We start from the raw sequence: 22,666 nt of genomic DNA, 5'->3' as shown, positions 1-22,666 counted from the left end.
ATTTTTTGGCTGGATGGAAGGGACCAGGGAGAGTAGGAAGGCAGGACAGTGACCAGGAATAGGCCCATATGGTGGGGGGGGAGTTCCTGCAGAAGAGGATTGGGGGTGTCCACTGGTCACTCTCAGGTCCCATAAGATCCGCCCATCTAAGTGGGAGACATGCTCATCCAGGCCTGTACACACACACTCTCTCTCTCTCTCTCTCTCTCTCCAGGATGATCACACATCTGCATACAGACGAGAGACGGAAAAAAAAAGGCCAGAAATTGTACTACAAGGTTGATGATGGCATCAGGCTTAACCACTGGGGGCTTCCTGGAGGAGGTGGACTAGTGCTAGAGCCCCACATGAGGAAGACCATCAGACACCTCTAGTCAGAAGTAGACAAGGACTGGGGCGCCTGGGTGGCTCAGTCGGTGAAGCGTCTGCCTTTGGCTCAGGTCATGATCCCGGGGTCTTGGGATTGAGCCCCATGTCGCGTCGGGCTCCCTGCTCAGCGGGGAGTCTGCCCCTCCCTCTGCCTTTCCCTCCACCCCCCAGCTTGTGTTCTCTCTCTCACTCTCTTTCTCTCTCAAATAAATAAATAAAGTCTTAAAAAAAAAAAAAAAACAACCCACGAAGTAGACAAGGACCATGTGGAGGGACTGGGATGGAAGGGAAAGAGGAAGGATGTGGCAGGGGTCAGGAGAGGCCCAGGTGAGAGGCAGGGCTGAGGCAAGGCTGAGACGGGCCCGTCAAGACCCCAAGGGCTTGTGGGGGGGCTCCAGTGGGGCCTTACAAGATTCAGGAGGGAAGAGGTTAGGTTTCCCACCCAGAATCCCTAAAGGAGGAATCTGTCGCCTTTCTCTGGTGTCTGCCCTAACAGGCACAGGGAGACGGTCAGGAGGCCCCCAGTGGGGGCTCTGGCTGCAGGGTCTAATACCCCTGTTTCCCTCAGAAGGTGGCACTGAGAGTGTGGTTTTGTATTTGATCCCAGCTAGTAGTTTTTTCCAATAAAAAGAAACTCTTGACTTAGGAAAAAGAACCATGCCCAAATCCGGTGATCGCATTTGTATAAGATGAAAATGGGCTGAGAGAGTGAGCAAGAGTTAAAGAACCACGAACACCAGGCCCGGGGCCGCCCTGCCAGCCCCGCTGTCCCCGGCCGCATGGCCTAGCCGCCCGCAGCACGGTGTAGAAAACCCAGAAGGAAAACGATTTTGAAATTCTACTGTGATGGATAACACTTCTGGAGATTTTGACCATTTTCAGAGCTGGGCCTCTGCTTCCCCATCCTCTGTCACAACCTCCTTTGAATTCTTGAAAAGGCTCTATCTTTTGTTGTCATGTGGACACTCTTATGTGCTAGACATTAATGGAACAGGTTGTGAGCAAAGGACACTGGGCTTTTTTTCCTGAAACACGACTGGTAACCCTTGGCTTCCCTTGTAACCTGTCACTTTCCTGTACCTGGAAATGGTACCGCCACCCCCGTCGTTGCTCAAGCCCAAAGCCTGGCTTTCGTATTTGATCTCTGCTTTTGCTTGAGCCCCACATCCAAATCCATCAGCATCCTGGGGCCTGTTCTACTTCAAAAATATTTCCATCCCTTGCCCCACTCTTCCCACCATCTCTCCTGGGTTTTGTGGCTTCCTTGTTCCCTTCCGGTCCCTCCAATTTGTGCCCCTCCCAGCAGCCAGGATGAGCTTTGACACCACATGCCGGATCATGCTGCCTCTCTGCCTAAACCCTCCCCACTCACCGCATAAAGCCTGCCCTCCTTACCTGCCTCCTGACCAAATCTTCCACCTCCTGGAGGCCCCTCTCACCCCCTGTACACACTGATCTCTCCGTTCCTTGAACATATCAGTTTCGTGTCTGCCTTAGGGACTTTGCACTTGCTGTTCCCTCCTTCTAGAACATTCCAGCTCCACACCTTTGCATGGATGCCTCCTCCTCACCTTTTAGGACTCAGCTCAACTATCACCTCCTCCAAGAGGCCTCCTTTGAGCACCTCCCCTTGACAATATCAATCACGTCAACAATTACATCATGTTTTATTTCTTCATAGTATTCCTCACTAGCTAAATTAATTTTGTTTACATGTTTATTGTCTTTCTCCCTCTCTAGGATTCCAGGAGAGCAGGCACCTCGTCTGGGTGAGTTACCACTGCATGCTCATGCCTAGTATTTGGGGTTTGTTACATATTTCTTGAATGAATGAACGAACGAATGAATGAATGGATGGATGGATGGACGTTCCAACTCTGCCTTTGCTAGTCTTGTAGAGATTTCGCAACCTCTCTTACACAATCAGGAGCTTGGTAACCTGTTTGCACTCTCATTCCAAGGATTTTAGGCTTGCTTGGCCAATCAAGTTGCAGCTCATCAATTCTTGGCGGCCCCACCCCTGCCAGCAGGGCCCAGAACACACAGTAGGTTCTTGACACCCACTGGGGGCCTGAGTTGCTTAGTTCAGCCAGGCTCCTATACTGATTATCCAGGTGACTTTAAGCAAGTCCGTCTATCTTTTGTTGTTTATATTCCTCATCTGGAAAGATAAAGAGGTTTGCACAGATAGTCTCAGATTCTGTTTGACTTTCAAGGACCAGAATGGAATGAACTAGCTCAGGAGGTTTTTGTGGATTGGGAATGGGTGGGGGTAGGGAGAGGGTGGTGAGCTATTTGGAGGGGGTCTCAGATAAGACTTCCTTCCCACGGCCTTGAGGATTGGCTTTGGGGGACCCTTTGGCTGAGGTTTGCTGCCCGAAGTTTAGGATTTGCCCCTTGTCATTTCTCGCTTCCCCGGAACTTCGACTATGAAAGCATGGCCTGAGGGCTGTGGCTGCTAGTCTGTCACAGAGCAAACATCTCCAACCTGAGGCAAATGAACTGCCTGAAATTACTCACACGGACTTTGGGGGTATGCCAATGAATGTATCTGGGGGAGAGAAAGTTCTTTGCTTTTGCGTTCTCCAAGGGCTCTGTGCCCCCTCAAGTTTAGGAAACCATATTTAGAAGGCCAGGCTGACTAAGATGAGTAATAGAAGGAGGAGGAAGAGAAAGTACCCTATTCCCCAATTTTTTCATGTCTTTTCTGGACCTGTTTCCTCTTCAGTAAATTAGAAGTTTAGGTGATACTAGAATAGCATCTAGCATTTAGAATAATAATGCCTACTTTTATTTCATGTATATTATCTCATTTATTCTTCCCCAAAGCCCTGTGAAAGTATTCCCTTTCGACATCTCTCTTTTCCAGATGACAAAGCCAAGGTTTGGGGAGGTTGGGTGACTTGCCCGAGGTCACACAGCCTGTGGGTGACAGAGTGGGCCTGGGACCCAGCTGCTAGCTCTCGGGTTCTCCCACTAGCACTCTGGGCCAGGGGGAGTAAGGAGAGGGGAGAAGAGGAGGAGGTTGAGGGGGAGGAGGTCATGCCCAGATGGAAATCCTTAGCTCCTTCCATTGAATCCAGAAGGCCTCCAGGAGAAGGGGGCGCTTGGGGAGCTGGGGAGTGGGGCTGTGGAGCTGGAGAGGGGAGGAATTCCCAGGCAGCTGAAAGCATCCTTTCTGGTGGGTTCTCAGGTATTTATGGTCTCTTCGGATGGCTGGAATGCAGGTGTGGGTTCTCTATCGGACTTTGGGCTCTGCCTCAGGCCTCAGGCTGGGGAGACTTTACGGAATGTGCCCCTTGCCTTCTAAGCCACCTTTGGCCTCACCTGCTGTTTACCCTCCTCTTCCTCCCCCTCTACCCCCTTGGCAGCCTGAGCCAGTGCCAGGAAATTGTTGGTCAAAGGTGAGGTCACCAAGAACCTGGAGAAACAACAGGTCCTCATTAACCTTGTTTATCTGTCAGCTACCTGTTGCCTTATAAGGTTCCTCCTGCCCCTTCTCATTAACTGTGTCTCCTGCTCCCTTAGAAGCTCAGATTCTCCCGGAAGATTTCTGTATTTCTTTCAGGCTGACCCTTCCGAGATGCTCTTCCTGTTTCTGGCATGTGGTCTCTCTATCAGGCCGCATCTCAGATTATGTGGTCACCTGAGTCGAGATGCCGGCTTCTTAGTGAGGCTGTAAGCTGCTGGAAGGAAGGACAGCGTTTGTTTACCATTGTGTCCTCAAAGCCTGGCGACAATGTCTGGTCCAACAGATGGGTGAATGAAGGAATGAGATTAATGTCCCGGGTCTACAGTTCAGAACTCACCTGCTCTAGGAAACCTCCTGGGATTACTTCCACCCTGCTCTTACCATCCTCTCATTCCTACCTATGGTCTGCCTGTCTATCCTGTCCTGTCCTCTGCTCGCTGTTGATCTTCTTTCAGGTGGGTGCATTCAACCACAGGTGAACTCTGTGAAGGCAGAGACTGTGTCTTCTAATTCTCTCCTGTGGCCCCCTGATCCCCACCCCACCCCAGTGCCCTGCACTCAGCAGACCCCTAACTGATGCTTACTAACTAACTGGCCCGTGGGATCTGGGCCAAAGTGGGCCCAGGAAGGTCAGATCATTTCTCAAGGTCACCCAACTTAGTAGGGAAAGAGCTTCGGCCTGTCCAGGCCCAGCCTGCACATCCCTCCTCAGACCCGGGGCTCCTTTTGCGTGCAGCGCTGATATTTTAAAACCATAAACGTTCATGCATTTTTCACTCAAAAGACTTTTGGCCAGAGCCTTCCATGTGCCAGGCACCGTGCTCATTCTGGTTCTCAGAGTTGGAGGTGAGATAGTTCCTGACCTCAAGGAGGTGAGATATTTCCCAGAGCAGTCTTCAGCGTTGGAGCCAATGTCGGGGCAGTCAGAGAAAGCTTCCCTGAGGAGGCGGCACATGAGGCCCTTAAAACGTTCTTACACAACCATTCATTTGGTGCAAGGCGTTTAAGAGAGCCCTTGCCCATCTCCTTTAGTCCAACATATGCCGGCGACCGGCCTGTGGGCCCGGTTCTTGGAGAAGGGGAGAACGTGGGCCATTCCCCAGCAAGCCCTGCTCCATCCGGAGCCAGAGACGGCAGCTAGCAATGAGAGGGCCTGTCGCCTGCCGGCAGACATGCTGGCTCAGAGATGGGCAGAGATACTCCCAAGGCCCCGCGGTGACCCAGAAGCCAAGATCTGGTCAGGATGGGGCGATGCAGCCAGAACCCCAAGGCGGCCTGACTCCCCCCCCCCCACCCCGCCCGTGCTCTCTCCCCGAGATCGCCCACATCCCTTTGCCTTCACGAGGCCAGTGCCGTCACCGGGCAGGGCTCTGGGATGGGTGTGGGGCGCGGAGAGAGAGGTCCTTACCAGGGCCTGCTCCTCGCCCAGTGGCAGATGGGCACTGAAAAGATGGCCCAGGCTGAGACACCTGTTGGAAGGAGGGCGGGTATGAAGGAAGCCTAGCAACTGGGGCAGAGAGGACGCCCATCAGAGAAAGTGTGCCTCCTGGAGACGTGCGTGCACAGCTGAGGTCCCATTTCTCACGAGCAGGGCAAACCTATCCGAGAAAGAGAGAAGGAAAGGGCCTTGTTGGCTGTGAGCCTGCCTGAGCAGGCTGCCCGTAGCTCCCAAGCCTTGTTTTCACCCCTAGCAGCCTCAGGGCACAAAGTCCAGTGGGGTGATTTTGTCATCTCTTCCCAGGGCAGCCTTAAAGGGCCAGCACCTTCACTCCGGGTTAATGGTTACCTGTTGGGTCACCAACAGCCCTGGATGTCAGTGTGTACGAGGATGGGTGGGAGGTGGTGACAGAGGGGTGGCCCTGGGGTGGCGCTGAGCAGACACCTGAAGAGGAGGATGGTGGCTCCTTTGAACACATCCTCTCAGGGGCTGCCTCCCCTCCTGGCTGGCCTTGGGCCACATGTGTCTTTAAGGGCAAACAGCCCGGGGAACTTGTGAGCCCAAAAGGGAGGGTAAAGTCCAGGGTGCTTCTCCCCCCAGCTCTGACAGGAGAGCAGTTTGGGAGAGGAAAAAACCTGCCCGGCTTAGGATTCCCAGAGCGGGGCGGGGGGGTGGGGTGGGGGCGGGGGGTGGTGGTCTTCCAGTCAAATGAGAGGGAAGAGCAGGTCTTGGGCCCTCAGGAGGTCAGGGCTTGGCTAGGCAGGTCCCTGGGGTCCCTCACCCTCAACCACTAGACATACGCATGTCCTACACACTTGGAAGGTACGCCAACATCATTCCATCCTGACCTGGCAACTCCCCGGTCCTTCCATTCTCCGTCTCTGTCCCACCCCCCAGCCTTGGGAAACAGAATAATAAGTAATAATATTGATAATAAGGGCTACCCTTTGTTAGGCCCTGGGGATATATATAGATTCATTTGTAATCCTTTCAACAGCCCTGCAAGAGGGTACAGATCTCACCCCCATGTTTCCCAGAGTGTAGAAGGGAGCCCGGAGAGCTTATGTAACCGCCCAAGATCACACACAGAGCCAGGGGCAGAGCGGGACTCGACCCCTGGTCTGTGTTGCATCAAAGTTCCGTGCTTTTTACCACTGTGGGTGATGGGCTACGGCCCTGCTGTTTCTCCAGCAGACTGGCTTAGCCAAGCCTCCAGAAGGCTTTCATGATTTGCCCCAGCCAGCCTGGGAATGGATGAATGAATAAGCAAAATGCAGTGTGTACATACAATGGAATACTATTCAGCCCTCCAAAGGAAGGAAATTCTAACACACACCACAACATGGATCAAACTGGAGGACATTTTGCTAAGTGCACTATGCCAGTCACAAAAAGACAAATGCACAGGAAGAGCAGGATGGGGTCACAATAGTCCCAGATGTCAGTGTGTGCGACCATGGGTGGGAAGCGGTAGGAATCTAGGGGCCTCAAGCTTGGCCGTGTTGGATTGTCTGTCACTGCCTTGGGCTCCGTGGCAGGAGGCTGGGGCCTCCCTGCACCCTGGGGGCTCCCCAAGGGCAGGGCCAGGGGCCCTGAGGGGGCTTGTCCAGTAGCCCAGGCCTGGAGGAGGCAGAGGGATGGACAAGATGACCCTCACAGGAAAGTGTGTCGTGGACAGGGCCATCCCTATTTCTGTGAAGACTTTATCTCAAGCTCCCCCTCCTTTCCTACTCGTGGTTCACAGAGCAATTCAGGACTTTTGTCTTTTCTCAGGCATTGAAAGCTAATTATTTCCACCAGATTCCTGCCTGTTGCTTTTAACTGTTATCATCTGGCTCAGAGACCACAGGCCGCAGCTTATCCTTTCTCAAGCCCTTTGTACACACAGTTTCTTAGGGGTTTGGCAGAGCAGGTTTTATTAATCCCACTAGACAGATGAGGACACCGAGCCCTGGAGCGAGGAAGTGCCGTGACCAGAGCCTAGCGAGGCCTGGTGGCAGAGACCAGCCCTGCCCTCAGCCTGGGCCTTGCACAGCTTCTCCCGCCGCCGGAGCTGCTTCTCCCGCCCTCCCTCAGGGAACTTTCTCATCTCAGGCTCACTTGCTTTGGAGTTACACTTTGCCTCTAATTCTTTTACTTAATTTTTGTTTATTGTGGTAAAGCACACTTAACATAAAATTTACTGTCTCAACCACTTCAAAGTGTACATACAGTTCAGTGGCATTAAGTACATTCCTATTGTTGTGCAACCGTCCCCACCATCTTTCTCTAGAGCTTTTTTGTCATTTCCAAATGCAGCTCTGTACCCGTGAAGCACGGACTCCCCTTCCCTGGCTGACCCCAGCCCCTGGTGGCCGCCATTCTACTTCCTGTCTCTGTGAATTGGACTACTCTATGTACCTCATGTAAGTGGAGTATTTGTTGTTTTGTGACTGGCTTATTGCACTTAGCAAAATGTCCTCAAAGGCCCATCCATGTTGTAGAATAATGTTAGAATTTCCCCCCTTTTGAAAGCTGAATGATACTCCATCGTATGTATAGACCACATTTGGCTGATCCATTCATCCATTGATAGGCCCTTGGGTTGCTCCCACTTTTTAGCTAGTGTGAACAATGTTCACCATGTCCACACTATGAACTCGGGTGTATGAATATCTTTTTGAAACCCTGCTTTCAATTCTTTGGGGGTAATATACCCACAAATGAAGTTGCTGGATCATACAGTAAGTCCATTTTTCATTTTTTGAGGAGCCACCAAACTGTTTTCCACAAAGGCTGCACCATTTTCTGTTCCCACCAACAGGGCCAATTTCTCTACATCCTAGTCAGCACTTGTGATTTTCAGGTTGTTTGATAGTGGACAACCTGATGGGTGTGAGGTGGTACCTCATTCTAGTTTTGATTTGCATTTCCCTGATGATGAATGACATTGAGCATCTTTTCATGTGCTCATTGGCCATCTGTAGGTCTTCTTTGGGAAAGTGTCTCTTCAAGTCTTTGCCAGTTTTGGAATTGGGTTATTTTTTTGTTGTTGAGTTTTGGGAGTTCTCTATGTATTCTGGGTATTAATCCCTTATTGGGTATCAGATATATGATTTGTAAATATTTTCTCCCATTCTGGGGGTGGCCTTTTTACTCTGTTGATAGTGTTTTTTGATGCACAGAAGATTTTTTTAAATGTATTTTTTTAAGCCATCTCTACACCCAACATGGGGCTCGAACACGCCACCCCGAGATCAAGAGCCACATGCTCTACCGACTGAGCCCTCTAGGCGTCCAGATGCACAGAAGATTTTAAATTTCACGAATGACCCTTCTTCCTGATGCTGTCATGCTTGGCCCTGGCTACTTCACCTGGGGTTCCAGAGTCGCGAACCTATGTCACCTCTAGAGCTGTCTCCCTGCATTGACAGCGGGACCACCTGGCTGACCCCACCCACCAACCACAGAGCTCCCTAGGGGTCGGGCCCTGGCCTGGTTAAGGTCTCTATGACCAGCACCGACACAGGGCCTGCACTTAGCAGGTGCTCTGTGTGTGTTTGGTAGGATGAAGATGATCTTTAGTGACACAGGATTTGGGCTGGGGGTAGCATGGTGGGAGAGATGGGGGGGCTTCCAATGCTGTGGAAAATGGGTGCGAGATGGCCTTCCAGGAGGAGGAGGGCAAGATGGAGGGGAGCACAGACTCCGGAACCAGAGTGCCGAGTTCAAATCCTCTTCTTGGCTGTGCAGCCCTGGGCAGGTTACTTCACCCTTCTATGCCTCAATTTCTTTGCCATCTTTGAAACGGGAGTCATAACAATATCTAGCTTAGAAGGTTGGTTATGAGAATCAGATGACTCATAAAACAGGGCTTAACATATCATCAACATGATACAGGTCCTGGCTGTTATTATTATTACTTTATTATAGCCTCAGCTCTTTGAGGTCAGAGAACACATTCCCTACGTCTTGGTGGCTCTAGCACCTAGCACAGCACTCAGTGTAGACCTGGTACTCAGTAGCTATTTGTTAATTGGATTAAAGTGCCTTTTGTCAACCAGGCAGTCTTTCCTTACTCTGCCCTTAGTTTCTCCTGCGGCGGTTCCCTGGCCTGTTTCGTCCTGTTCTCCATCGTTCTGCTTCACGATTGGGTCTTGGTCTCCCCCGCACCCCTGCGATGGGAGGTAAACTGCTGGTTCTCCGCCCTTAATAAAGGGATCCTGAGGCTGGGCTGGGTTAGGGGCTGGGTGGCTGCAGTGGCAGGTCGGGAGAGGCTGGGGCTGGGGGAAGGCAGCCGCTCTCCCTTGTCTTCCTCCTACGTAGCCCCCTGCCCCAAGTCACAGAACCATGGAACCTCAGTGCTGGTTTCCTCCCCCAGCCTGGAAGGGCCTGGACCATTCTGTGCCTGTTTTCCTTCTAGTTTGTTGGCTGCCTGGTTCTCTCTTGGAGCCAGGGGATCAGAGAGAAGAGAAGAACCTTCGGCATTCTGAGAGGGTGCCGGCCATGTCTCCTTCCAGGCACTCTCTGATATGACTCTTTTGATGATCTCCTAGGCATTGTCGTTACTCCCAGAGGCCCCCTGGAGCCAAGTCTTGGAGGGAGGGTGGAGGATCACCCCTGATCCTTCCCTGGGTCCTTCCCTGGATCCCTCCTCTGTGGATGGCCCACTACCCTCCATTCACTGATGTCATGACCAGCTGTGCCCCAGGGATCCCAGGTACACAGGGACCCGGGCGGTCAGCTCTGTGCTCTGCCCAAGGTTCAACCCTCCTTGGGTTCTTGATGTCCCAAGTTCCCTGATGTCACCTCAGATCCTATGACTTGCCCTGCCCCACTCAGGAGGGACCTTGTCCCCGAAGACTTTGGCCTTTCTTTGGATATTCATGGGCAGTGTGGCAGCTAGGTCAGGTGCCAGTGGACAGTGGGGAGACTTGGAGGTTGGCTTGGGGCTGGGGTGGGGGTACCACTTTGCCCTGCATGGCTGGCTCTGGGTGTAAGAGCAGTGAGTCACCCCTTTCAGGCAGTGGTGAGGAGAGAGAGCAGGGCATGGGCACTGGGTATGTGTGGGTGTGGAGGGTGGGGAGCCCGGGTTGTTCCCATCTCCCGAGAAGCCTGGTGGCTGCCTTGCATCTCTGTGCGTGTGAGATGGGCTTATATAGGAGTGTGTGATTTGTGAGTGTGAGTGCAGGGACACGAGGAGGGGGATTACGTGAGGGGCGGGTACAGTGGCAGTGAGTGAGGTGGGCTGTGTTGGTGATGGGGTGGGTACTGCGCTGCTGGGCTTGGGGGCTGCGTGGAGGCCGGAGTAGAGAGTGACCACAAAATTACAATGTACCTTGATCTCTCTTTATTTTAATTTAACCTCAGCCTCTGCCAGGGGTCGGGTTGCTGGGTAACTGTTGGGAGTGGGGGGAGAATTTAGGGCCTCCTGTTGCCACCCCAGCTGCTGATTATCATCTGAATGATGTCTTAGGAGAAGAGGGACTTGCCACTCTCAGCAACCATACCTCCGGTGGGAGCACCAGCTTTTGTGGGGGGGGTGCTCACACCCTGACCCCGGTGTCTGTGTGTTTATCACTCTGTGTGCGTGTGTGTGTGATGTTAAGAGTCCGGTGTATTTTTGTGTATGTACACGTGTGAGTCCGTGACCTGTGATGGGCTCTGCATGTCGGTTTTGAGGTGTTGTGTGTTCCTGTGTATATACACAGGGGCAGTGCCATCGTATTTGATTTTACTTGTTGAATGGGGGAACACACCGGAGTCACCTTTTCAAAATTATGCAAACAGAAACAACATTCTAGAACTAAATTTTAACAGTCATTGTGATATTACTATATGCAAATATATGTATGTATATTTTATGCCATATGTTTGTCCTATATCAAAATAAATGCCTTTGATATATTGTTGAAACTTAGTTTTCTTAAACAAATACAAAATATAAATCATTTTTTTCTAACACTTGATTTCTTCTGACAATAAAAGGAATCTTGTTTTGATCAGATGCTTTTATTACCACTGCCTGAAAATATTGTCTAATTGTTTACTATCTTTCTTTCACACCAGAATATCACCTTTATGAGGGCAGGGATGTTTGTCCATCTTGCTCATGTTGTATTTGCAAAGGTTAGAATAGTGCCTGGTACGTAGAAGGTGCTGAATAAACATTTTTTGTATAAGTGAAAGAGAAAGTATTCCCAAGAATATGGCATGTAAGTAGAGGCCTGAAGGGTGAGGAGGCATTTACCAGGTTGAGAAGGGGTAAGGACTGTTCTAGTGGCAGGCAGTATGTACAAAGGTCCTGAGGCAGGAGGAGGCAGAGTGCATTTCTGAGGAGCTGAGAGGTGGCTGGTGAGGCTGGAGTGCTCTGTGTGTCCTTGTGAGCGTGTGCATACATGGGCACGCCTGCATGTGTGTGTGGAGGGTCTTCTCAGCCATTTGAAGGAGTCTGGAACGTTGCAAAGGAGTGACGTGACCAGAGTTGTGTTTTAAAAACACCCCTCTTGGGGCGCCTGGGTGGCTCAGTCGTTAAGCATCTGCCTTTGGCTCAGGTCACGATCCCAGGGTCCTGGGATGGAGTCCTGCATCGGGCTCCCTGCTCCTCAGGCTCCCTGCTCTCCCTCTCCCACTCCCCCTGCTTGTGTTCCCTCTCCCGCTCCCCCTGCTTGTGTTCCCTCTCTCGCTGTGTCTCTCTCTGTCAAATAAATAAAATCTTAAAAAAAAAAAAAGAGCTCTACATTTAAAAAATAAATAAATAAAAAAATAAAAACACCCCTCTTGTTGCTGGAGGAGGCTGGAATCTGAGGTGGGGAGAATGAGAGCAGCAGGACTAGGTGGGGACCCGGTGCTGTCCTCCCGGTGAGAGATGGTGCGGACTCCGCCCCTCTGGTAGTTGCCTTGGGGATGGAGCCCCTAGGACCGGGTCAGGAGGTTTTCAGCAGCAGAGGGGTGGGGTTGCCAGGGTCGCCCGGTGGCGTTGGGAGGGGTGGGAGAGGGAGCTGTCTGGAGTGGGTCTGAGATTTCTCTCTTGCTTAATTGGTTGGCTGGTGAGCTGAGGGCTTCCTGCGTGCTGGGCGCTCAGCTAACCACTTCACTGACCCAGTTAATCTTCCTAGCCTTCTGAGGCGGGTCGGATATCATCCACGAGGAATCGGAGGCTCAGAGTGCTAAGTCCTCTGCTGTAGGGTTTACGCTTGGCACTGTGAAGCCCTCCTAACACCTCTCACCATCAAGGCTTGCGGTGGGCTGGTTAGCAAGGGCATCATAGACATATACGGGGTGAATAGTTCATTTTAACCGGAGACCTATGGATGCGCTCCTGTTTGCCAGCTTTTGATGTGTGGCTGAAGCCTCCCCTGGGCACAGCCGCTCCTGTGCCCGGAATGTTCTCTCTTGTATAAACCATCCCATGACATGCTGTCTTCTCTGGGTTCCGGTTTTGGTTTACAGTAAAGTTTATTACACCTCTCAAGAACTAATCAAGGGCAGGATTCTTCCAGATTTTGAGCACCCCCAACCACCCGCCCTGCTGGCTCCATTCTTTACAGCCTGCCTTTTTCACCTCCAACCCAATGGCCATGTTTTCAGTGGTTTGCTGTTACCAGACTCTTCCAAACATTCAACTTGGATTTTTGAGAAAACAAGAACCCTCGTTCTTCTCACAGTCATATTTCATTGTGTTATGCCGGATTCAACTAAATTGTGTAATGACAGTAACAAGCGCCACTGACAAACAGGTTTGGGGACAAACACAGTGGCTCTGGGGGTCCCGGTGGTTGGGCTGTGGGAGCAGAAGTGGGCCGGCACGTTGTTGATCCCCTGGGTGGGTGGTGGGCATCGCTCTGCGGGCTTCTCAGAGAGAGTGGAGGGGTAGCAAATGAAGTCAGTTACCCGCTGAGAATGTGGGCAAGGGGGAGCGCGGCCCTGTCGTGTTTTACCAGAAGACGAAGTCTGTGTTCAGTCCTTAGTACACATAGTTGGAGCCCTCGGGAACCAACATGAAATGCTATCAGTGGCTTAAGTGCTCAGCATCAGTTTTAAAAAGTATGCTTTGTACCTCAAATCATTGATTCCATTAATGATGAGCACAGGGCTGGCAGTTCATTCTGGAACTTCACATTCTCCTGAGCCAAGCACTGTGAGGGCAGCCGGGGCTGCAGTTGGGGGTGGTGGATGCAGCGCCCTCTTTGTGTGTCTGCACTTGCAGAGGCTGGGGTCCATCCTGGAAGCCAGGCTTCTGCCTTCGAAGGACTTCTGCTCCTAAAGAGAGTGAAGAGGAGATGCCCTGGAGCGGTCAGGATCTGGGTCCAGAGGCCCGGTCAGATCTGACAGCGTGTGTCCTGTGCCTGGCCCACAGGGGCAGAGGGAGGGCAGAGATGGTGCTTTCTTGACACATGGTGCCCCCCTGGCCCAGGGTAGGACACACTGGGTGGGCATCTCATCTGTGAAGACTTGCAGGCATCTGACTCATTTCTGCCTGGTGCTGGGGACCATTTCATCTCTCAGAGGATTGGGGGAAGTGAATGAAGGAAAAGGAATTGGTTGAAAGAATGGGTTAGCAGAGTGGCAGTGATCAGGGAAACGTGGGATAAAAGTGAACCTGTCCCTATTCAGAATCATCAGGGAAGAGAATTTGGTCCGATTCAGTTGAACCGTCATTTCTTGAGTCATTGTGTTAGGTTCTGGGAATGCCAAGAGGAGTAAGACACCATTCCTGTCCTCAAGAGCCTATCATATGGCCGTGGAGACAGACTCCAACAAGAGCATCTCCTAGGACATGCTATGGCTCCAGGTTTGGTGAAAGAGCTCAGTGACATCATCAAAAACTCAGGCTTTTTCTATCTTTCTGCTCTGCTGTCCTGAGCACATTAACTTATTGTCCACATGCGTGTTGCCTCAGGGTTGCAAGATGGCGGCTACGGAGCCTCCTACAATTATATTCAAGGCAGAAAACAAAAAGGCCAAGGAGAAAATGCGGCTGCATTTTTATCAGGGAAGAAAAGTGTTTCCCAGAAACTCCGTCAGAAAAGGACCTCTCATGTCTCATTGGCTGGGACTGAAAGGCAACGCTGCAAGGGAGACGGGGAAAGTGAGGGTCAGGCGGTGGGGGGGTGGGCAGGATGCTCGTGATAGCTTAGAGGAGCCTTGATTCATCCCCGGGGCCTGGATACATTGCCATCTGAAAGGTGGGGGTTCTGGAGGAAGGGCTGGGGCGGAATGGCCGCTAGGTGGAAGGAACAGTGTTTTTCACATGCAGTGAGAGCTAAGGTGAGGCCCGGCATGCAGAGAGAAACCAGATGGGCAGAGTTAGCCCTCCCTGGGCGGGGCAGAGAAGGTTTCCTGGAATAGGTGATCCCTGAGTGAGATCTGGAGCACCCCTCTCAAGACCAGTTGGAAGGGGAACCTAGGTAGAAGGAATAGCAGGAGCAGAAGCACAGGGATGCGAAATAGTATAGTGCACCCAGGGATGTGTGCACAGAGGTTTAGTTAAAGGAGGAAGTTCCAGAGGTAGAGGTGGAGAAGTGACAAGAAACCACATCATGGTGGGCTTTGCAAGTCCTGCCCCTAACTTGGATTCTACCCTGTAGGGTCTTGAATGGCTTTCGGCAGAAGAGGGGCCCGATGAGCTGGGATTTTTAGGAAGGAGCTGGTGCCGAGAATGGATGGGAGAGGCTGGGAAGGTTCTTGCACCATCCAGACAAGAGCTGCTGAGGGCCTGTAGTAAGATTTTCCAAATCTGCCTGCCAATATTTCAGCGACAAGATAGGAAGGATTCCATGGCATGAATCTCTGGAGGGACAGATGTCTCAAGAGGGCTGGGAAGCTCCCAAAAATGTACATCAGATTGTGCAATCACACACAGGGTAGTCTATGTCCCAGTGCTGAAGAAAGAGGAGCTGTGGCTGAGGAGATCAGTGGGCGGCATGGCAGCTCGCTGCGTTGCTGTTTTAGGAAGGCTTGAGCAGAGAAGGGAAGGGCAAATCTGAGACGGGGCCATGAGCCTGTGAACACGGTGCCTGGAAGACAAAAATAGGCAGAACTTTGTAAAAGATACTAGGGGCAACTGAGGCTTGTGTAGCCAGGATTAGAGCCCGTGGAGACTGGGGAAGGAGGAGGCCGTGGCTGGGCCTAGGCGATGGGGACTGGAGAAAGGGGGTGTTCCTGGGGCTGTGTTGTTGCTGCCCCTCTGCCAGAGACCAGAGATGGGGCCACACTGGAGAGGAAAGAGAAGCCCCTCCCCAGCAGCTGCTCCCAGGGTTTGCAGGGGGCCTCTCCCTGTAAAACAACATTTCAGGCAAAAGGGAAGCTTCTGGACAAGACTGCTGGGTCTTCTCGGTCCCCTCTGAGGAAGCTCGGAGCACGGGGCTGGGTGCAGGAAAATGTGGCTCTGAGTTTCAAAAAGAGGAGGGGTCTGGAATCTGTAACTTCACAGCTCAGGGCAGTCCTGGACCAGGATCCTTGCAGACTGGGAAAGGGATGGTTCACCAGCACCTAGAAAGGTGGGGGAGGGGGGTCCGGGAGCCAGCAAGGGCTCGCCATGACTAGCGTGTCAGGCCAATTAAAAACAAGAGTGTTGTGAAATAGATAAGAAACACCCATGGAATAAAACTCAAAAAACACCAAAGAGTATACAGTGAAAAGTGCCCCTCTCACCCCTGCCTTCTAGCCCCCCGGCTGTGCTCCTCAAAGGCACCCAGTGTTACCGCTGCTCATGTATATGATCCACCTATCTATCTACCCTTTAAAAAAGGCAAATGTGTTGGGGCGCCTGGGTGGCTCAGTCATTCAGCGTCTGCCTTCGGCTCAGGTCATGATCCCAGGGTCCTGGGATCCAGCCCCGCATCGGGCTCCCTGCTCAGCGGGAAGCCTGCTTCTCCCTCTCCCACTCCCCCTGCTTGTGTTCCCTCTCTTGCTGTGTCTCTCTCTGTCAAATAAATAAATAAAGTCTTAAAAAAAAAAAAGGCAAATGGGGCGTATTTCACTTGCCACGTTTTACCTAACTTTCTTTTCCTCTAACAGATTTTGGAGATTTTTACTCAACAAAGCATGTGGGGCTGCCTCATTCTTTCGATGTCCAGGGAGTACCGTAGTACGATGCCCTGTCATTTATTCTACCGGCCCGCCACAGTCGCCAGGCTTTCTCTCTCATTGTCTTATCTACAATGAATAACTTTGCATACACATCACTTTCTGCGTGTTTGATATATGTGATATGTATGCGTTTCTATAGAATAAATACTCAGAGATGGAGGTGTTGAGCAAAGAATTTGCTCACGTTTAATTTTGATAGATATCGTCAAATTGTCCAACTGCATAGAAGCTGTGTGGATTCATGTCCCCATCCTCCTATACAGGACGGTCTGTTTCCCTGTATTTGGGCTAACCGTGTTTTCCAACTTTCAGGTCTTACTGGTGCTGGACGGTCAGAGAGAAGGAATCTCCAGTTTTAGTATGTGTTTCTCTCATTAAGATTTCTGACTAATGGATTTTCTGACTCCCAAGAGGATTGGAGACTGGTAGATGCAGGAGTTGTGGGAAGTGCGGGAACTCCGCAAAGTTCTTGATAACGTCTCTCAGGTGCTTTGATGGTCAAGATGGAGAAATAGAGCTGCGATCCTGAAGTAGTTTTATGGATCAGTAGCTGGAAAAATGGTCATCCATTCATTCAACAAACATCCATGGAGCTTACGTTCTACAGGAGGAGACAGGCAATGAATGAAAACCAGAATAAATAAGTAAATCATGTGGTATATTAGAAGGCCGTATGCCAAGGGTATTGCTTAATAAATCCACATTGGTCTAGAAAAGGACAATAGATGCCACGGGGGCTCTGTCATTAGTCTCATCTTGTCTATTCAACACATAGTGATTGAATATCCACTACATGTCAGGTGTTACTTTAGGAACTAGGGATACAGCTGTGAACAAATCAGACAGAAGTCCCCGCCCTCCTGGAGCTGACACTCCATTGGTAGGAGACTGACGATAACAAATTAAATAAGAAAAATAGGGGCGCCTGGGTGGCTCAGTTGGTTAAGCGTCTGTCTGCCTTCGGCTCAGGTCATGATCCCAGGGCCCTGGGATCGAGCCCCACATTGCATCGGGCTCCCTGCTCAGTGGGGAGTCTGCTTCTCGGTCTCCCTCCTCCTGTTCGTGAGTGCGCCTTCTCTCTCTCTCCCCCTCTATCGCTCACTCACATAAATAATCTGAAAAAAAAGAAAAAAGAAAAGTATATAGCATATTAGAAAGAAAAAAAAGTGCTATGGAGACGAATTAGGTGGGGAAGGCTGATAAAGAGTACCAGAGAGTGGGGTCGCCATTCCAAATGGGGCTGCCAGGAAAGGCCTCACTCAGAAGGTGGCATTTGAGCAAAGACCTGAAGGAGGAAGGGAGCCATGAGGCTTTCTGGAGAGGGAAGGCTGTTGCAAAGCCCGGGAGGCTGAAGCAATGCTTGGGGTGTCCGAGGAGCAAAGAGCAAGGGGGAGTGTGGAGAAGGGACAGAGCAGGGAAGGGGAGCTGGATCCTGCAGGTGTGGGGGCCTCTGTGAAGCCTGCAGCTTTGACTCTGAGTGAGGCAGGAACCATTGGAGAGTCAGCGCAGAGGAAGGGTGGCGCCTGGATTGGGTTTTAATAGGCTGATTCTGGTCGCTGTCCTGAGGGTAGACAGAGGGCAGCGCAGGGAAACTGTAGTGATCCAAAGAGCAAGGGCAAAAGTCATGAGGTTCTTGCAAAAATCCAAGCGAGAAATGACAGTGGCTTGAACCTGACTGGAAGTGACAGAGAAATGGTTGGAGTCTGCTATGTTCTGAAGATAGAGCCAAAGGATTTGTTGACACCTTGGCTAGGAGATGTGAAAGAAAGGGATGTGTGAAATAGGATGGCAAAGGCGTTTGGTCTGAGCAAATGAAGGATGGAGTTGACCTGACCGGAGATCCTGAGATGGTGAATGGGATGGCTGGGTGGGGCCAACGGGAAGGCCAGGTTTGGAATGCCGAGTCTGAGATGCCCAGGAGACACCCAGGTGGCGATGAGAAGGGGACAATAGGACATGCGGGTCCGGGAATCAGAGGGGACGGCTGGGCTGGAGATTGAAGTCTGGGAGCCAGCAATTTATAAATCATATTTAAAGCCTCTCATCCGGATGAGATCGCCCAGGGAGTGAGCGAAGACAAGGACGAGAAGGGGTCCAAGCACTAGCCATGGGGCATTCCAATGTTACAGAGTTGGGTCACAGAAAATCGCCAGCAAAGGAGGCTGAGAAGGAGTGGCCAGAAGGTGGTGGTGGTGGTGGGGTGGGGGGGACCAGGAGAGTGTGAGAGCTTGAAAATAAAGTGAAAAAAAAGTTTCAATGAAGCAGCGTGACCAACTGTTCCAAATGTTGCCGAGGGGTGAACCGGGATGAGGACTGAGGAGAGACCCTGGGAGGGACCGGAGCACCATGCGGGAGTGGTGGGGGTGACATCCCGCCTCCCACTAGCTAGGACTTGCAGGAGGGCCTGGATGTTACGCTGATCCCCTTGGGAGGAAAAGTGAACCACCAGGAAAGGAGTGGGGACCCAGAAGCGCCACGACAGGTGGCCGTGAGGGACGTGGTGATACAAGGTGGCATTTGCCAGGTTCGGCACGGGGGTCCCACATACCAACCGTCTAAGTACAAAAGACTTGAGGCTTGTTGACAGCTCCCGGTGTGTCAGCAGTGACATGTAGTGATCCGAAGAGCATGGCAATTACAAGCTGGGTTAATGGACATATCATATCCGGAACGACGGAGGTGACTGACCTGCTGGGCTCAGCAGAGCAAGGCGCACGGGGAACTGGGTTCGGCTGGGGGAGGGGAGGTGGGAGTAGACCCAGCAGGTGCGTGCAGGGAGTGCCCAGAGGGCCAAGGGTCTGCAGAGCAGTGGACTTGGGGAGGGAGGATGTGTGTCTACCGTTCTGAGAAGAGCTCTCCTATGAAGGTATGTCTCAAAGTGGTGGCACAAGGCTGAGTGAGTGGAAGCTGAAATGTGACCCGACTCGGTGCTGTGACTTTTTCTATATTTACTGTGGATTCTCCATGAAATTTTATAATTTGTAAGCATTTCAAACCCCTTCTGACCCAGGAGTGACCCACAACTTGCTGAATGCCTGAATCTCAAGTCTTGGGAAAACAATGCTTCCTCTCAAGATCAGCTGAATGAAATGAGCAACTTCTAATCTGATCATCAACCGAGGCAGAGGAGGTTTATAATGGGTAGGCCACAGGGCTCGGGGCTTGGTCTTACCCGGGAACATGCTGTCGCTGCCCTGGCAGACAGCATGGGCAACCAGCTCCCACAGTGCAGCCCCTCTCCCCTCCCAAGTGTCTGGGCATGGGGGTGAAACCAGGAGAGAGCAGAGAGCCGGCTCCTGTCCTCACAGGGCCCCCGGTCTGCTGGGGGTGGGGGTGGAACGGGCTCCAAGGGCTGGAGGCGTTGGCGTGACCATACCTCGTCTGGCAGGAGGGGAAGGGTACAGCCTCCAAGATAGAATTCCTATAACCTTCCTGGTCAGCGCCGTCCCACAGAACTCTAATGTGAGCCACATCTGTATTTTCTAGATTTTCTAGTAAGCCACATTAAGGGAGCAAAATGAACAGGTGCGACGCATTTTGACATATTTTATGTATTTATGTATATATTTATTTAACCTAAAATATCCAAAAATATTCTCCTTTCAACAGGTAATCAAGGCATGAAAACGTCCTGGGATAATTTACATGATTTTCTCATGCTCAGTCTTCACAAGCTGTGTGCATCGTCTGCTTACTCACAGCACATCTCGATTTGGACCAGCCCCGGGCGCTGGGCAGCGAGGGCTCGGTTTTCTGTCTCATGTCCTTCCCTGGGCTGGAAGGAGCCAGGGCTGCCCGTGGGCGTGCAGGGACTCGGTGCTGGCGCCCGCCTGGCGGGGGAAGGGGTTCGCGGGGATCCTCGGCCGCGATCTGCTGCGTCGTGCGGGGTTTGCCCGCCCCTGTATGCGTTCCCGGGCGGCAGCTAGCCCGTGCCAGGGCTGCCGGCTGTTTTCCAGCGGCGGTAAATATTAACGAAGCGGTGGGAGGCAGGCCCTCTGGGAGGCCTGGGCTCTCCCCATGGGAGGAATGGAGATAATGCTGTGTACCTTAGATAGGGCTTTCAGTCTGGCCTCTGACGCTGCTGGGCTGAGCTGCCGGGGATACGCAGGCCGGCCTTCTCCTCCCAGCACCAGGATGCCCTGCTGGGAGAGTCTCAGAACCCGCAGACCTCCGAAGTGCCACTTGCCTCTATGTGTGCATCAGCCTCGCCCCACTCCTCAGTCTCTCTCCCAAACCACCTCTTCACCTGAAGACCTCTTCTCTCCAAATCCACTTGCCAACAAGCCCAGCTCAGCCCGACCTAAGGGCAGAGGGAACACATGGAGCTCAGATATTTTCTTTAAAAAAAACAACAACAAAAACAAAACCAATCAGCACTCACTTATTGAGCACTTGCTGTATGCTGGGCCATTACATAAGCTGCCTCCTTCCTCACTGCACACAGGGTCTCAGGTTGTCACCCCCCACCCAGGAGAGGGGCCTGAAAGTCAAACAGGTCAACGTCACAGCTGGGCTACAAACCTAGGCTTTTGATTAGACTAGTTCTAGCTGCCAGAAAGTTCTCTCTGGGGAGGAGAAAGCAGGAGTATTTACTTGCATTTGCATAAACAAACACTGGAAGGACACATAGGAGCGAATGTGATTACATATGGGAGGGAATGAGGAGGAATGGAGGTACTGGGGGTGAGAATGCTCAAGGTATATCCCTGGGTATTACCTTGATATTAGAACTGTTTAGATATATTATCTAATTTTAAAAAATAAATGAGATGGAATTTTAGCTGTTTGTTTTTTTCCCTCCTGGTAGAGGAAGATCGGTTTCTCAGAGTAGATGAGCTTGATGGGCAAGCTGAACATTTTTTTTTTTAAAGATTTTATTTATTTATTTGTCAGAGAGAGAGAGAGCACAAGCAAGGGGAGCGGCAGGCAGAGGGAGAAGCAGGCTCCCCACTGAGACCGATGGGGGACTCGATCCCAGGACCCTGGGATTATGACCTGAGCCGAAGGCAGTCGCTTAACCGGCTCAGCCACCCAGGCATCCCCGAGCTGAACATTTTTTGGTATCTAGAATGTGTGTGGGCCTTATTTTCCATAAAGATCAATTAATTAATTTAGATGACAAAAAAAGAAAAAAGTGACTTCTTTCTGATCAGGACTTGGAATTGGTCTTCTTTAACCTATACCCTTCGCTCCTATTTCCTTACACCCTTGGCTCCTTCCAGTCTGATGAGGAAAACAACCAATTTCTACCCCTCAAACAACCCCAGTCAGAGGGAGAGACACAGCCCTGCCCTCAGGGAGCCCCAGTCTGAGAGGGAAGACATAGAATCTGAGATTCCTAGCACCTCAGAGGTACAGAGGAAGGGTCTTGGCATGATCCTGCCCTCAGGGAGCCCCAGTCTGAGGGGAGACACAGCCCTGCCCTCAGGGAGCCCCAGTCTGAGGGGGAGACACAGCCCTGCCCTCAGGGAGCCCCAGTCTGAGGGGGAGACACAGCCCTGCCCTCAGGGACCCAGTCTGAGGGGGGGGAGACACAGCCCTGCCCTCAGGGAGCCCCAGTCTGAGGGGGGACACAGCCCTGCCCTCAGGGAGCCCCAGTCTGAGGGGGAGACACAGCCCTGCCCTCAGGGACCCCAGTCTGAGGGGAGACACAGCCCTGCCCTCAGGGAGCCCTGGTCTGAGGGGTAGACACAGCCTTGCCCTCAGGGAGCCCCAGTCTGAGGGGGGACACAGTCCTGCCCTCAGGGAGCCCCAGTCTGAGGGGGAGACACAGCCCTGCCCTCAGGGACCCCAGTCTGAGGGGGAGACACAGCCCTGCCCTCAGGGACCCCAGTCTGAGGGGAGACACAGCCCTGCCTCAGGGAGCCCCAGTCTAATGGGGGGAGACAGCCCTGTGTTCACAGAGTTCCCAAGCCCAGCTCCTCTGGATCATGTGAGAGAAATGAAGGGGTTCCTCTGTGTTCTGAAGCACCCACTTCTGCCCTGGGCCTGGCTCCTCTTTCCCATCCCAGGAAACCTCCTTCATTCTTAGCCTACTCAGTATGTCAACACTTGATTCATTTCCCCTGAGTGCTTGTCCCTGGTTCCCAGAAGGTGTCTGCATGTCCTTCGTCGCTTCCAGTCTCTCCTGGAACCAGGGAATGCCTGTCCTGAGGGCATGTGGGAGGTGGGTATCTCCTTGAGAATCTCCCTTGCAAGACAGAGACTCTATACTATCACTCGGACTGAGCTGGGCTGAGCCAGGGTGGGCCGGAGTGCGGGTCTGTGTGGGGACCTGGGGGCTGCCCTGCCCTTTTCCCAAGAAGCACGTGGGC

At 52.0% G+C, this 22,666-nt stretch overlaps 2 long non-coding RNA genes across 3 annotated transcripts in view; both read left to right on the top strand.

Moving 5' to 3' along the window:
• Positions 1 to 816: 816 nt before the first annotated feature.
• Positions 817 to 22,666, top strand: part of LOC118555724 (uncharacterized) — a 38,364-nt gene continuing 16,514 nt past the window's right edge. Inside the window, exons 1-2 of one of the 2 annotated variants that reach the window (XR_013441253.1) lie at positions 817 to 2,138; positions 7,578 to 7,684. This is a non-coding gene — a long non-coding RNA (uncharacterized LOC118555724). Of the gene's footprint in view, positions 2,139 to 2,860; positions 4,297 to 7,577; positions 7,685 to 22,666 lie in introns of those variants that run through there. The other variant, XR_013441254.1, reaches the window with a different exon arrangement.
• LOC118555723 (uncharacterized) lies at positions 16,695 to 21,501 on the top strand. Its single transcript, XR_004927126.2, has 3 exons — positions 16,695 to 16,710; positions 19,363 to 19,493; positions 19,962 to 21,501. It is a non-coding gene; the product is annotated as an uncharacterized LOC118555723 (long non-coding RNA).

The sequence above is a fragment of the Halichoerus grypus genome, chromosome 9 (assembly GCF_964656455.1).
Source record: "Halichoerus grypus chromosome 9, mHalGry1.hap1.1, whole genome shotgun sequence".
Taxonomy (NCBI): Eukaryota; Metazoa; Chordata; class Mammalia; order Carnivora; family Phocidae; genus Halichoerus; species Halichoerus grypus.
This window is presented reverse-complemented; position numbering and strand designations above follow the sequence as displayed.